Source organism: Chiloscyllium plagiosum, unplaced genomic scaffold, assembly GCF_037043375.1.
Source record: "Chiloscyllium plagiosum isolate Xiang-an unplaced genomic scaffold, Cpla_swu_hap1 HiC_scaffold_7, whole genome shotgun sequence".
In the NCBI taxonomy this organism is placed as follows: domain Eukaryota; kingdom Metazoa; phylum Chordata; class Chondrichthyes; order Orectolobiformes; family Hemiscylliidae; genus Chiloscyllium; species Chiloscyllium plagiosum.
This window is the reverse complement of record NW_028270145.1, coordinates 106,757,874-106,774,887: the sequence shown is the minus strand read 5'-3', so window position 1 is coordinate 106,774,887 and position 17,014 is coordinate 106,757,874. Positions and strand designations below refer to the sequence as shown.

At 42.2% G+C, this 17,014-nt stretch overlaps 1 protein-coding gene across 3 annotated transcripts in view; it reads left to right on the top strand.

The window, feature by feature from the left end:
• Nucleotides 1–17,014, top strand: part of sema5ba (sema domain, seven thrombospondin repeats (type 1 and type 1-like), transmembrane domain (TM) and short cytoplasmic domain, (semaphorin) 5Ba) — a 324,529-nt gene that overhangs the window by 235 nt on the left and 307,280 nt on the right. Inside the window, exon 1 of one of the 3 annotated variants that reach the window (XM_087989340.1) lies at nucleotides 914–1,338. The exons of the other annotated variants lie outside the window; for them this stretch is intronic. The gene's annotated coding sequence lies outside the window, so the exon portion shown is untranslated. Of the gene's footprint in view, nucleotides 1–913; nucleotides 1,339–17,014 lie in introns of those variants that run through there. 3 annotated transcript variants of the gene reach the window in all.

Genomic DNA, 17,014 nt, shown 5'->3' with positions numbered 1-17,014 from the left:
CTTTAAGACAAAAATAGCTGGCGTTTACTGATGATAGAATTGCATTTAATCCTTTTCCGTAAAATAAATAATTTTTTTAAAAAAAGGTAGATGTGAATATCTTTCTGGGCAATGGGAGCTAGTATCTGAATGAAATAGCTTCGGCGTGTTACTTCAACATACTGAGGCACGCAAGATTTTGTTGATGGATTATTTGATGTTTGGGAATCTGAAGGTTCGTAGTTATGTTCATCAGCCTCGACATATGTTTGTGTGCTTTGTTCATTTAAGACTGGATTTTTGATTTTTTTAAAATTACAAAGCTCTTAAGAGTACCTTGGAGGTTTTCGCAGTGGTCGAGTTGGTGCAGTGGTCTTGAAACAAATGGGCTGGAGTTCTCGGCGCAATATCCAAACCTGTTTTTATGTACGGTCGATTCAAATAACCCCTCTGAAAGTTGTGGGATTTGCTGGAAAGAGTGGGGGAAGTCGACGTTGAGGGGTTATATCAGAGCGAGTGCAATTCAGTGATCGAAAGAAAAATCCAGCCTGCAGACGGTGAGATCGGGTGATCATAAGAGATTAAGGAATTGGAATTCTTGTTTGTGTGCGTGTGAAGCGAACACACGCCAGACTTTGAGGGTCGATCTATTATAATTGTACAACATTGGGAGAGTAGTAGATGCTTTGGGAGTACACACGCCAGACTTTGAGGGTCGATCTATTATAATTGTACAACATTGGGAGAGTAGTAGGTGGTGGGTATATTTAAGTTGAAAGTTCCGAGCTGGGAGTTCATCCCTTTCGTATGTCTTGTGTTCTGATGGCGTTGGTTGGGGAAGGGGGGAGGTGGAATCAGGGGAGGGATAATGTGTCCTGGATCCTCACAGCATAATCAGTCGATCCTGTGTTTGAGTCACGTTTCTGTGGATTGTGGGGCGCTCCGAATGTTGCGCACACCGAGATTTTCCACGGACACAAAGCGAGAGATACAGATGCTTTTGCATTACGTGCACGTGAAGAACATCATCAGTCAAATCGGGAAGTTTACGGGCAATTAAAACTTTTATCCCACACACGCACAGACACAAAGCTGCAGGTATTCAGACGGAGACGCGAGAGAGTCTGATTCTCAGAGCTGAGGTGTGGTTAGAAAGACAGCGTCAAATGAATCCAGTGCCTCATCTTGGCTGCCTCCTGACTACCTGTGTACCTTGTACATCCTGCAATAAAAGTGGCAATCCAGAGATTGTTCTGAGCAAGAGATTACAGCGCTGCAACACCCCTTTTGAATCACCTTCGCTCAGAATCCAAAGTCTCATGGTCTGAATCGGAATTAATCAGCTTTCAAAGACCCAACGTGAGTCGAAACTTGACTGCACCCTGAGCTTGTGTCTTGTACATGTTTGTATAGATGTTTGGCGTGCACGCTGTGTTTTAGATCTGTGTGTGCGTGTTTTTGATATAAAGGGTATCGCTGCTGGGGTCCGGGCTCCCAGGAGATGGGAGCCTCCTTCTGTCCCTAGTGGCTGGGCGAGAAGGAAGTCTTGGAGCATCGACAAAGCTGGAATGGTCCGTGCTCAGGAGCTCTCACTGCAGGAGATGTGTCTTTGCTTTACGACCGAGGCAGCAGCTTCGCCTTCAGCGGATTGGAAGGGTCGCCTCAAACACCGAGTGAACTTTCCCGTTTAACAATCAGCGTTTATTTTCTTTTTATTCCTTTCTGCTGTAGATCCGGCAAGCCACTTGCTGCATTTTAACAAGCGACCAGACTTTCAGGCTTGGTTTCAGATTCTCTCACCTCCTGAGTTGAGAAGGTTGTGTTCCCGGGGAATTGGAGAATATGGTGGAAATTGACTGTTCAGTGTGTTGCTGAGAGAGTGCTGAGGATTCAGGTGGAAGACCCTGCTCATTGAAACAGATGGCAAGGGGCATTGGATAAGTAGGTGAATTCAGGGAATTTTTTTTAGTGCTGTTGCGGAAGAGAAGGATAGAACGGCTCAGTGATAGCACTTTTCTCTTTGGATTCAACTCCACTTGACCACAATTCAAGGAAGGAACCAAGAGGCAGTGTTGAGTACAGTATTGCACTGTCTTTGACATGATATGTCAAGCTAAAAGCTTGTCCAACCTTTTAAAATCCATTCATGGCATTTGTGTGACATTGATTGGACCAACATTTATTGCCCATCCCTAGTTGTCCTTGAGAAAGTGATGGTGAGCTGCTTTCTTGAACCACTGCAGTCTATGTGCTGTAGATTCACTCACATTGTCATTAGGGAGAGAATTATAGGAGTTTGACCCAGCAACACAGAAGCAATGGCAATATATCTCCAAATCAGGATGGTGATTGGGTTAGAAGGGAACTTGTCAGTTGTGGTGTTCCCATGCATTTGCTGCCCTTGTCTTCCTATATGTGTTTGGAAGGTACTGTTGGATGAACCTTGATGAATTTCTGCAGTGCATCTTGCTGATGGTACACAATGTTGCCACTATGTGTCACTGGTGGAGGGAATGAACGTTTGTGGATGTGGTATCAATGCTTTGTCCAGGATGGTGTCAGGTTTCTTGTTTTGGAGCTGCACCCATCAAAGCAAGTGGGGAAAGTTCCATCAGACCTGTGCCGATCAGATGGTGAATGGACTTTGGAGGGTCAGGAGTTGAGTTATGTCTTGTAGAATTCCAAACCTGCTCTTGTATCCGCTATTTTTATGTGTTAAGTCTAGTTCAGTTTCTGGTCAATAGTATCCCCCAGGATGTTACTAAGATGTAAAAGATTCCATTACAGTACTTTGAACAAAAGCAAGTGAGTTTTCTCTGGTGTCCTGAATATTTATACCTCAAACAACGTCACAAGAATCAGATTCAACTTGGTCAGTATTGCATTGCCCTGCTGTTGGCGATCACTGTGCACAATTTGCATTTGTAAAGCACCTTCCAAGATGTCAGGGAGTCTGAGAATATCTAGCTCCCACAAATAACAGGATAATATTACTCAGAAAATCTGATTTTTAAAAAATAAGGTAACGTTCCATTCTTTACAGCAGCGGCTAAATGTCAAAATTATTTAATTTGCTATCGAGTCTTTGTGGTGACCGGAGGTGAATGGTGCTATGTAAATACAAATTTTCATTGCTTTTAATTGGACAATAGCATGGGATGTTTGGCCTGTTTTAATGCTGTGGGAATCTATGAAACTCTAAATTATGTCATTTTTAACTCCACTACCTTGTTTTGCCAAAATTGACTGTTGTGGCTACCCTTGGGGGAAAGGATTTAAAAAAATTCTATTGATTGTGAGGTGCTGTGAGGCATTCTGGGTTTATGAATGTGTAAGTGCCATTGATGTTTTAACTAGGTTAGATTGGGTCAGCTTAGAGATTCCCAAGGAATTGGTTGAAACAGGCTTTCTATGGTCCTGGCTCTCTTTCTCATGATTAAGTTTTATATTACCGTCATTTCACATTAATGTTGTTTCTGAAAGGGAGAACACAGTTTGAAATATGTGTAATTATCAAGTTTAACCTTGCCCTGACCTTCACAATTTGACTTTTGTCTGGCTGTGTTGAAACATGTTTTGAGGGGCAAAGTGAAATAACGTGTGTTCTGTTTCTGCAAAGATATCCCATCTGGTCATAACCTCATTATGGGTTAAAGGGAATTTCAAACACATTTTGTACTGTATCTTGAAATCCACATTTTTTATAGATTTGCAGCTGAATTGCTTCAAAGCGCCAATGTAGACCACAGTAAATAACACATCAAGGTTAAAAAAAAATTCCATTTTCTCCTTTGGTGCAAACCTGGATTGTGAAGTCTAGGGCACAAATAAGCTTGTTATAAATTCCTTAATTTCTTTGGCTCCATTGCTTTATTTCTCTCTTGTCTTACTGAAGCAGGAAGGTACGAGTTCAATCTGTCCCCACTCCTATACACTGGGCTAGAAAGAAAACTCAGCTAACACTGCCAGTGCAGTTAGAGAGGGCTGCACTGTCAGATATGCTGCTTTCAGATGGGACGTTAAGCTGAGTGGATGTGAACATCCCATGAAAGTATTTAAAAGAAGACTCCGGAGTTGTCTAAAATATCATAGAATTCCCACGGTATGGAAGCAGGCCATTCAGCCCATCAAGTCCACACCAACCTGCTGAAGAGCATCCTACCCAGATTTACCCATCACTGTAATCCTGCATTTCCCATGGCTAATTCGTCCATTCTGCATATCCCTGGACACAATGGGGCAATTTCCTACAGCCAACCCAGTTAACCTGCACATCTCTGGACTATGGGAGGAAACCAGAGCACCCAGAAGAAACCCACACAGACATGTGGAGAATGTGCAAACTCCACACAGACAGTTATCCATGACTCTGGTGAGACAGCAGTACTAACCATTATGCCACCCAGGATATCCTGAATCACACCTGGTTAGCATCACTTTTAGAAACATAAATCAGGTTTTCAGAACATTTTGTGGTTTATTGCTGTCGCAGTGCTGGCACTCCCTGACATTGAGGTAGGCACTATATGAATGCAAATTGTTTATTTTTCCCTTCAGTCTGAATAGTTCTGGTAAATCGGACAGAAGCATATTTACCAAAGTCTTACCTTTTCCAAGATGAGCCTGAGAAATACAAGCCTTTCAGCATTGACTCCAGAATTGTTTGAGTGAGCAATTCAGTGAGGAGCAAACAGCAGCAGTGGTTGGCGTTAGTGCTATAAGCTGAGTGGATTTCACTTGCGAGCTTAATAAACTTCTCCATTTATTGTATACTGTTGCAAGTTTCCACTAAATCATAAGCAGCATGTTTGTATGGGCGAAAGTGCTGGAACGCAGATAATTAGCATTTTATAGCTGAACATTCATCTCTATAGAAGAGGATTGTCAATATTGAGCAAACAGTGCTTCAGGTGACCCTGTGGTGTTTTGCTGCTGCATAGAGGACGCAATGCTATGAATGACAAAGGTGTACAATTGCATATGTATCTTTTCCAATGCAGACTTTTCTGGTACAACTCACACATACAACTTTGCATAAACACCCAATTTTAGAATGGAACTTTATTTTTTAGTGTTTTAAAGAAAAGAAGAAAATCAGTTCCTTCTCAATTATCTATATTGTAACCTTGAGGGAATCTGGCATCTTCCCAAGGAGCTGCCAGGTCATACACATTTCAACAGCAATCATAATTAGTAACTCATTGGTCCCCATACGTATTGCTAGATCACTACAAGTAGCAGCCAGTTTAAAGGGTCAGACCAGGTGACCAGCTAGACATCACAGCATATTCATAGCCCTCCGACATGAGCAGTGCCACAATTGTCCACCTTTAAAATTCCACAACTATAACCTGGTGTGGTAGATTTTTAAATGTGTACATGGGATATGGGTGTCACTGCCATTCCTAATTGCCCAGAGTGTAGTTAAGAGTTAATCACATTGCTGTTTCTGGAGTCTTGTGTAAGCCTGACCAGGTAAGGATTTCCTTCCCTAAAGGGCATTAGTGAACCAGATAGGTTTTTTTCAGCAAGCAACAATAGTCATAATTAGACACTTAATTCCAGATTTATGTTGTTGCATTCAAATACCATCATCTGCCATAGCAGGAATCAAACCCAGGTCCCTAAAAACATTACCTCTGGTTCAGGATTAGTAGTCTAACAATTATACCACTGAACCAATGCCTCCCTAAAGTCTATTCAAAGTGACTGCTAGCAAGATTTAAAAGGACAAAACTGCCTTGCAAGAATTAATTCGGCGCTACTTGCATGGGAGCTTGAACCAGTTTTAGCACATCTGATTTTTAATCAGCTCACCATTGTAGATGTGCCTCCAACTGAATGGAACCTATACACTGCAATTTCTTAACTCTTTCTGCCTGTCCAGCTCCCTCTCCTCCCTTAAGATGTACCTTTAAAACTTAGCTATTTGACCTACCCCTGTCTGTCTGATTTGGTATCAAATTTTGTTTGATAAAGCTCCTGTGAAACAACTTGTATGAGGTTCGAGGTTCTATGTAAATGCAAGTTGAGTGTAATCGTAAGCTAGGGCTTTCTTAGGACATTTGAAGTTGAGAGTTGCCGAGCAAGTGTCTCAATTCCATGATAATTTATTTTACATTTCAGTGGCTTATCAAAATTTCAGACATCTTAGATATTTATGAATATTTAAATAAATGTAAAATTGTCTTTTAAAATATATATTCCTTATATTCATGACTTTTTAAAAACTGTCTTATTTGTCATGGTGTGTTGTTGCATCTGTGTTATATTCTATTGGCTCCTTTTTGGTAATTCTGCCCTCTTCATATAGAGTCATAGTCATAGGGATGTACAGCATGGAAACAGACCCTTCAGTCCAACACGTCCATGCCAACCAGATATCCCAACCCAATCTAGTCCTACCTGCCAGCACCCGACCCATATCCCTCCAAACCCCTACTATTCATATACCCATCCAAATGCCTCTTAAATGTTGCAATTGTACCAGCCTCCACCACATCCTCTGGCAGCTCATTCCATACACTTAACACCCTCTGCGTGAAAAAGTTGCCCCGTAGGTCTCTTTTATATCTTTCCCCTCTCACCCTAAACCTATGCCCTCTAGTTCTGGACTCCATGACCCCAGGGAAAAGACTTTGTCTATTTATCCTATCCATGCCCCTCATAATTTTGTAAACCTCTATAAGGTCACCCAATGATTTGGATGTGAGCATAAGAAGTACAGTTAGTAAGTTTGCAGATGACACCAAAATTGGAGGTGTAGTGGACAGCGAAGAGGGTTACCTCAGATTATAACAGGATCTGGACCAGATGGGCCAATGGGCTGAGAAGTGGCAGATGGAGTTTAATTCAGATAAATGCGAGGTGCTGCATTTTGGAAAAGCAAATCTTAGCAAGACTTATACACTTAATGGTAAGGTCCTAGGGAGTGTTGCTGAACAAAGAGACCTTGGAGTGCAGGTTCACAGCTCCTTGAAAGTGGAGTCGCAGGTAGATAGGATAGTGAAGAAGGCATTTGGTATGCTTTCCTTTATTGGTCAGAATATTGAGTACAGGACTTGGGAGGTCATGTTGCAGCTGTACAGGACATTGGTTAGGCCACTGTTGGAATATTGCGTGCAGTTCTGGTCTCCTTCCTATTGGAAAGATGTTGTGAAACTTGAAAGGGTTCAGAAAAGATTTACAAGGATGTTGCCATGGTTGGAGGATTTGAGCTATAGGGAGAGGCTGAACAGGCTGGGGCTGTTTTCCCTGGAGCGTCGTCTCCCCATAGCATATGCCTCTTAACAGGAATTCAGATTGGGACTCATGACAGAATCATTTTTGTAGAATCTATTGCTGCCCCCTTCCCAACTTAAACTAAGTCTCATTCACCCATCACCTCGATGCTCCTTATCCTACATTAAATGATCTAGGCCTTGAATGTTAAATTGTCATAGAGTTATACAGTCATACCACACGGAAACAAACTGTTTGCTCCAACCAAACCATGATGAACATAATTCCAAACTTACCTAGTTCCACTTGCCTGTTCCTGGCCCATGTCCCTCCTTGATGTGGAGGTCCCTGTGTTGGACTGGGGTGTACAACATCAGCTTAGAGCCTAACAGGTTTATTTGAAATCAAAAGCTTTTGGAGTATTGCTTCTTCACCACCTGACGAAAGGGCAGTGCTCTGAAAGCTTGAGATGACAAATAAACCTGTTGGACTATAACCTGGTGACTTCTGACCATATCCCTCCAAGCCTTTCCTATTCATGAACTTATCCAAATGTCTTTTAAACATTACAATTGTACCCATATCCACACTTCCTTAGGATGTTCATTCCACATGCGAACCACCCTCTGTGCTTTGGCCCCTCATGTCTTTTTTAAATCTTTCCTCTCATCTTAAAAATGTATCCCCTAGTCTTGAAATCCCCCATCATATGGAAAAGACACCTGTCATTAACTCTATCTATACCTCTCATTACTTTATGAGCTTCCAGGAGGTCACCTCTCAACCTCCTATGCTCTAGTGAAAAAAGTCCCAGCCTTTCCAACCTTACATTATAACTCAAACTTTCCATATCCAGCAACATCCTGGTAAATCTCCTCTGAATCCTCTCCAGCTTAATAATATCCTTCCTATAACTGGGTGACCAGAACTGGACACAGTACTCCTGAGGGGCCTCACTCCTCTCAGTCTCCATTACCTCCTCTAACTCCACGGTCCTCTGTGTTCTATCATTTGTTACATCTTGTGCTTCCTCAAATTCCTTTGCCCTCTGGCCATGTCTAGACTCAAATCACTTGAACTCTCTCTCCTAAAACAGTCCGGTTCTCCTGCTTCTTTTTCCTTTTAAGATGTTCCTTTAAGATTTACTTCTTGGCTCAAGCTTTGTTCTTCTGTTCTAACATCTCTTCTTGTGGCTCAGTGTGAAATTTTGTTTGATTACGCTCCTGTGAAGTACCTTGAAATAAAACGCTGCATTGATGGCACTATATATGTGCAAGTACTTGTTGCCTTTAACAGATTAAATGTGATTTTTACCATCACTGGGAACAATTGACTTGGAAATGATGTGTTTTTTTTTATTCATGGGATGAGGGCAGCGCTGACCAGGCCAGCACTTATTGCCTATCCCCAATTGTCCAGAGGACAGTGAAGAGTCAACCACATTGCCATGGGTCTAGAGTCACATGTAGATCAGACCAGATAAAGATGGCAGTTTCCTTCCCTAAAGGACATGTGTGACATCAAGAGAAGCATCTAGAACAGACAAAAGATAATACAAACAATTAGGATTTCTGAAAACCTCTTCCTGGCACTACCCTGGCCTCGGTGACATGTAATTTGAGAATATGCCTCTTGTTGCAGAATGTCCTGTTTGCCCCTCTTCCCGCCCCCCCACAAACAACTAGATTAATGAGTTTGCTTTTATCGAGGTGATTGAGTTTGTAGCTCTGGGACACAAGAGCACAAATTAATTAAGGCTGCCATTTCTGGATGGTTCTGAAGGAGGTGATGCTGCCTGTCCGATGAGATATTAAAATGAGCTTCTAGCTACCCCTCCATTGCTCACAAGAGATCATGATTCATTTCAGTGAAACACCACGGACTTATCCTTGGAATTCTCACCAATATCTATCCCTCAGCCAATATAAGGCCATAAGACGTGGCAGCAGAAGTAGGCCATTCTGCCCATCAAGTCTGCTCCATCAATCAATAAGATCATGGCTGATCTGATAATCCTCAATTCCACTTTGCTGCCTGTTTCCCATGATCTCTGATTCCCTTACTGATTAAAAATCTATCTCAGCTGGAATTATACTTAATGACCGGCCTTGACAACTCCCTGTGGTGAAAAATTCCACAGATTCACTACCCTCTGAGAGAAGAAATTCCTCCACATTTCTGTCTTAAGTGTGTGACCCCTTCTATTGAGATTATGCTGCTTCATCCTAGACTTTCCCAGAATTGGAAACAACCTTTCTGCACCTACCCTTAACATTATTATATATTTCAATAAGGTTGCTTCTCATTCTATATTCTACCATGTAAAACCTAATCAATTTGAAATAAACACACTACCTGGTTATTATCAGGTTGCTATTTGTGAGAGCTTCCTGTGCGTAAAGTCACTGTGGTGTTGTCTATGTTAACAGTGATTTCATTTCCAAATTTGTAACTTGTAAATTACTACAGTACTAATTTGATTATAAACTGCTTTGGAGTGTGCTGAAAGATGCTTGGTAAATTCTTTCTATCTACACTGCTGAATCTTCAAACATCTCAATTAAATTACCCTTTCATCCTGTTTCCCCAAGGGAATGCCAGCAAATCTCTAAGCAAATAATCCTCCTAATGTGGACCTGGTATCTCTTCCTCTCTGGGGAAAGCCTGAGGTTTCCTCTTTCACTACCTCTCCCATTCTTTCCAACCCAAGGGCACTGTGAAGTGAACTGCGGCATACAGTTTTGGCTGAGACTGAGTGAAGTAAGTCAGCAGAAGCTGGCAATGCGTGGTCTGATTCATTTAACACCTGCTTTGTGTGTCTGGGCAAGCAACAAGCTGCAAGCGTGGACTCAACCGAAAAGTCTTGATGGAAGAATAATACTCGCGTGTATGTTGTCTTTTGCCAAGAGCATCAACGCTTTGTCGACAAGAAGCAACAAACACCTTTGCTAATATTAACGAGGTTCCAGTTAACATTAATTTGAACAGGAGATTTCACGCTGCTGGTACAGCTGCTGGCTTAATCATGACTTCAATTTTTGTAACATTTTCCGACGAGACCTGCAAAATCTGAATGGAGCGTTGTAAATTTAGAGTTTTTCTTTCATTAGGAAGGGTGATTAATTTGCAGGGCATCTGTTTATATCATATCAGGATGGTAACACATCACTTCTAACCCCCATCTCATATCAGAAACTGCTCCCTGTTACAGAGTTTACACAAATCTATTTTTGTCTTCTCTCAGTTGTCTTGATTTTTAAAAAAAATCTCCTACGTTTCTCTCTCTCATTCTCTTGGTAGCTGAATACAGATGGATGTAGGAACGAACAATTCTGAAAGGGTAATTAGCGGGCCTGACTTGATTAAAATTCAGCTCTGTTCCTTCACGAGGGAGGGAAGGGGCAGGATTTCTTGATTTTCGCATTTGTTTCTTGTGTTTTTTTAATCAAAGAGTAGCTTATCTAAAGATTTCCTCGTGATTAAAGCCTTTCTGCAGCTTGTCAAATTATAGAGGTAAGGAAGGAGGTGTTGATTCTCTCCCCACTTCTATCTTCCTGTTGGATTGTTGAGACTCTGGCAGTGATTACTGTCCTTTGTGTCATCACAGAGCTGTCATCTCTTTGACTGACAGACGTGGCAGGATGCAGCCAGACACCAATAATGCATTCTATTATCCATGTCAAAGGAGAATACGGGGGCCAGGAATGTGAAATAGTATAAATTAAGGGGTGTGATAACAGGGAGAATGATCAGGTTGATACTCAGAGATGTGAACTCCAGAGACTTCTAACACAGTAGCCCTGTCAAGATAACAGCACATTGCATTATAATATTCCAAAGACGCTAATTATGTATGTGTTGCACCGTGGAAGCCTAATCGCTCTCATATCTGTATCTAAAAAGCACACTCTTTACATTATACCCTGAGCCCCATCTACATTTTACCCCACAGTAAGCTTTGACAGGCTCAAGCTGTGACTATATTGCTCTGAGCTCATTTATAAATGCGTCTTTCTTGTAATTTTTTTTTGTGTGTTCTTAACTATTCCAGTGGAGTTCTTTTTCTTTAAATAAATGTAAGCTTTTTTTTCAATTCCGAATCTGCCATGGTTTAATGGGGTTGATGGAAGGTTAGTGCTGGCGTCGTGTGTGAAATACGAACTACATTCTTCGCAGAGTTTCTGAAACATAGTTATCCACTAGCAGCCAGGGACCAGTGCAATATTATAGAATCAAAATTCCGCCTCATTCCAATGACCATGAAAAAAATTGAGTGGGTTTTGTTTGGTGAACTAATGTTTACTTTTCAAAGTGGAAACTTCTCTCCGTGAGCGAGTTATTCAATGCAAGGCAGAAATTGGAATTAAACCATCCTTAACTTTTTGTTTAACCCTTTGGTTTCTACTCCAGTCCTGGTGGATATGGACACCTGGCTGTGTCCAGCTTAATGTTGAGTGACCAGTTTCTATCTCTGACGGTCAAGCGGCTATTGCATTAAAGAGTGTGGAATGTTGTGACACAGTCCAGTCGACATTTCTGTTGTTGGGGGTGGGGTAGGGTCAGGAGGTGAGATTTGTAACTCTGGCTCGTTTCTACCCACTGCTTCTTTTCCCTTAATGAAGAGACATGGAAGATAATTGTCTTTCTACCACATTAGAGCTGGTTTGAGAGAAACTGAGTACCTATTATTATACTGTATGTATTCTTAATCGAAAAGGGAATCTTGAAATGTCACCTTTCTGCCAAACAGTGAAAAAATAGCACAGACGGAGGCAATTTACCTCATTGTATTCACTGTGGTTCTTTCAAAGAGCTGTCTTTCAAAGCGAGGAGAGATACAAAAGGTTCCACAGGGGCAATTGTTTCACACAGAGGGTGTTGAGTGTCTGGAATGGGCTGCTGGAGGTAGTGATGGAAGCGAGTACAATTTTGTTCATTTAAGAAATATTTAGACAGGTACATGGATGGAATAGTTATGGAAGGATATGAACCAAACACAGACTAGTTTAATTGTGAAAGCTAAGGGGAATGGGCAAGTTGAGCTAAAGGGCCTGTTTCCATGCTGTAGACCTCTATGAATCCATGACTGTCTCTAATTGAATAGGATCTCCAGCTTTTTCATCACTTTTCATCATAAATTGTTTGCTGCACTGTATACGTTGGAGGATTTAAGTCCTGATATGATGGGACACCATCCAATTAGAAAATTAGTTCATAGTTTCTGCTTTCGATGTTTCCATGGTTTAATTTCATGTTCCTCTGATCTGATGTTGCCAATGAGCTAAAAAGAATTTGAGCGCAATGTCTGATTATTGGGGTCAACGTTGGAAAAGGAGCGCTCCTGTCGTCCTGAACAACTGCCAGCTGTTAACCAATACCATCATAAAATAGATAATTGGTTAAATGCAGTATGCCTGTGAGATCTTGCTGTGCATAAAATAGCTGCAGTGTTTGCTTGTGGAGGTAACACACTTCCCATCCAGGATGCTTTGGTACACTTCAGATAAGGAGTTGCATCAAGGACATTTTAAAAATTATTGAGTTTACAATGGTTAGTTTTTCACTAGTTTCACCAGTCTCAAATCCTTCATACTTTTGTGTCCGTGTGGTCCCTGACCAGAAAGTCAAGCTCATAACTTAGTTCCACTTATGCTTTTATGCTGAACTGTGCTGTTGCTGGGTCAGATTCTTCTTCTTGGTGATGAGGTTTCATGACAAGAAGCACCTCTCCGTTTTCTGGATGAATATAGGAGTTCCTCTCCTGGGGTGATCTGGCTGTCCACACGAATCCTCTCACTCCTGGGCAATTGCTTCACTGTGAGGTGGGGGGGATAAGGTAGAACCTGGAGCCTTGGGAGCTCAAAGTAATTTTGAGGATGTGTATGAGGGCAACATTGGAGGAATGCAGATATCGTTGTAGCTTACAGATCTGGAGGGGAGTGGGGGAGGAAGAGGCCTTGGAGTGATTAGAAAATAAAGAGGTGGATTTTAAAATCACGGTGTGGCTTAACTCGAACCACCCGTCTGTCCGCATGCAAAGTGGTGCTCGGTGAATGAGATTTGACTCAAGTTAGAGTGTGGCAAGCAGTTTTGGATGAGCTTTTATTAATGTTGGGTGGAAGGTTGGAGAGAGGTCAGGAGTGCATTGGAGTAGAGAGGTGGTGAAGGCGTGACTGAGGGTCCGCAGATTTCGGTAGCAGCATTGAAGAGATTTAGTATTGGCACAGATACGTGTGGACAGTCAAAGGGCGGTTTTGGCTAATGTCCAGGTAGGATCCAATATAATACTCTGGGCACATGGTTTCAAATCACACCGACAGAATTCAATTTAAATCAGTGAAAGTAGTCTTTGGAACTAAAAGCCAGGGTCAGTAATGTTGACCGTGAAATCATTGTGAATTGTAAAAAATTCAACTGGTTCACTAATGTTTTTAGGTTGGGAAAGCTACTGACCTTATCTGGTCTGGCTTACACATGACTCCAAAACACTGAGCAAACCATTGAATTTAACCATTATGGATCTGAAGGACCAGATGGGTATCCTGGCATGGACTTAGGGAACAATAATAGTGAACTTCTCATGTGTCGATGCCTCTTCAGCATTGTATGATACTATGATCCCACCTCTGACCCTGAAACAACCTCATTATTAATGTCTGGAAGCTGCCCCACAAACATCAGCCTGACTTTGTCACATTTACAGAATCATACTCATGGACACACACCACTGTCACTGTCTCTGGGTGTGCCCTGTTCCAGCAACTGGATATGTCGCACAGTAGTTGTAGTACAGTTGGAAGGGGTGTGCCCTGGTAAATCCGCAACATTTGCTCCAGACCCCGTGAAATCTCATGGCATCAGGTTCACCATGGGGGAGGAAACCTCCTGCTGATAATCACTACTGAATCCCGCTTCCCTTCCTCAGCTGATGAATCAGTTATTCTCCATGTTGAACACTAATAGGAAGAAGCAAATGCGGGTGGCAAGGACACAGAATGTATTCTGGGTTGGGGGCGGGGGGTGTCTTTAATGTCCCATACCTAAGAGTGACTTGGCAATACCATATCTGACCAAGCCAAGTACGGATGGAACTACTATCAGGATCTACAGCAGATGTTAAGGAAACCAGCAAAAGTTATTCCTAATTGCCATTGTAAAAATGGTATTGAGTTGCCTTATTGAACTGCTGCAGTCCTTGTGGTGTTTATGTGCATATAGTTAATTCGAATTGCTTACAAGCAACCTAGGAGTCTGGTCTGAGCTTGTAGGATGAACCTATGTTGAAACAGACCATCACCTTTGTTTCCCTCCCAAGCTATATCTCATTATGCCTTGGAAATATATCACTGTTCCTTCACTATGGCTGAGTTAGAATCCTGGAATTCCCTCCCTAATGATATTGTTCACATCCATGAACTGAAGCAGTTCAAAAGGCAACTCCCCAATACCTTTCCAGGCAATTTAGGGGTTGGCAATAAGAGTTGGCCGAGTCAATAACTTCCAGATCCTGTAAACAAATAAGATAAGACAAAAGATACAGGAGCAGAATTAGTCCATTCAGTCTATCAAGTCTGTTCTACCACTTGACCATGGCTGATATGTTTCTCAACCCCATTCTCCTGCTGTCTCCCCATGACGCTTGATCCCTTTACTAATCAAGAACCTATCCCTTAAATACAATCAGTGACTTGGACTCTACAACCCTCTGTGGCGAAGAGTTACATAGAGTGACCAACTCTAGCTGAATGATTCCTCCTCATCTCAGTTCTAAATGGTCGTCCCTTCACTCTGAGGCTGTACCCTCAGGTCCCAGTCTCTCCTACTACTGGAAACATCTTTCCCATCTCCATTCTATCCAGGCTGCTCGGTATTCTGTAAGTTTCAATCAAATCCCCCTCATCCTTCTAAATTCCATCGAGTACAGACCCAGAGTCCTCAACCACTCCTCATTTGAGAAGACTTCATCCCAGGATCATTCTTATAAATCTCATTTGGACCCCCTCCAAGCCCAGCACATTCATCCTTAGTTACAGGCCCCAAAACTGCTCACAATATTCAAATGTGATCTGAATCCTGAATTAGGATTCTCAAGCCCCTTTGCACTTCAAATTTCTGAAACATTTTCTCTGTTTACAGAATAGCCTCCGCTTCTATTCTACCCACCAAATTATAACCTTACACTTTGCCACATTGCATTCCCGTAGCCACTTCTTTGCCCACTTTCATTGTCTGTCCAAGGCTTTCTGAAGCCCTCCCCGCTTCCTCTACACTACCTGTTCCTTTACCTATCTTTGTGTCTTCTGCAAACTTAGCATCAATGCTCTCAGTTCCTTTATCCAGATCGTTAGGGTATAACACAAATAGTTGTGGCTCCAACACTGACTTCTGCGGAACTCCACTAGTCATTGGCTGTCATCCTGAAAAAGACCTGTTTATCCCTTCTGTCTACCTTCTGCCAGTCAGTCGATCCTGTATCCATGCCAGTACCTTGTCTCTAAGACCATGAGTTCTTATCTTTTTAGCAACCCCTGTACAGCACCTTGTCAAAAGCCTTTTGAAAATCCAAATAGATAACGTCCACTGGCTCTCCTTTGTCTGACATGCTCATTACTTCCTCAAAGAATTCTAACTGATTTGTCAGGCATGATGTTCTTTTGATGAAGCCATGCTAACTCCTTATTTTACCATGCACTTCTGCAATCTCATCCTTAATAATGGTCTCTTATCAATGATTAAGGTCAAGCTAACCAGCGTATGGTTTCATGTCTCCTGTCTCCTGCCCTCTTAAACAGGGGTGTTTCATTATGCACTTTCCAGTTGTCTGGGACCTTCTTTGACTCCAGTGATTCATGAAAGTCATTACCAATGCCTCTACAATCTCCTCAGCTACCGCCTTCAATACTCTGGGCTATAGTCCTTGAAGTCCAAATAAAACATATAAAGATGCAAGTTTTACTTTGAAAGGTTTACAAGTATGTTACAGAGACTGGAAGGTTTGAATTATAAGGAAAGACTGGGACTTTTTGACCTGAAGAGTAGGAGGCTGAGGGGTGACCTTATTAGAGGTTTATAAAACCATGAGGGGCATAGATAAGATGAATAGCCAAAGTCCTTTGCCCAGGTTTGGGGAGACCAAAGCCAGACAGCATGGGTTTAAGATGATAGGGGAAAGATTTAAAAGGGACCTGAGGGGCAAACTTTTCAGAGGCTGGTGCATGTATGGAACGAGCTGCCATGGGACGCAATAGAGATGGGTACAATTACAACATATAAGAGGCATTTGGACAGGTCGATGGTTAGGAAAGGTTTAGAGGGTGATGGATCAAACAAGGCAAATGGGACTAGTTCAGTTTAGAAAATATGGACTGGTTGGACCGAAGGGTCTATTTCCATGCTGTTTGACTCTATGACGAGTAAAAGTAAAGAAGGAAACTAAAGGGTAGGCCATCCAGCCCTTCAGATCTACTCTGCCATTGTAACTGGCCTGTACTTCAACTCCATTTAATCATCTACGGGTGGCATGGTGACACAGTGGTTAGCACTGCTGCCTCACAGTGTCAGAGACCCGAGTTCAATTCCTGCCTCAGGCGACTCTGTGTGGAGTTTGCACATTCTCCCCGTTCTGCATGGGTTTCCTCCGGGTGCTCCAGTTTCCTCCCACAATCCAAAAAAATGTGCGGGTCAGGTAAATTGGCCATGCTAAATTGCCGTAGCGTTAGGTGTGGGGGAATGGGTCTGGGTGGGTTGTGCTTCGGCAGGTCAGTGTGGACTTGTTGGGCTGAAGGGCCTGTTTCCACACTGTAAGTAATCTAAT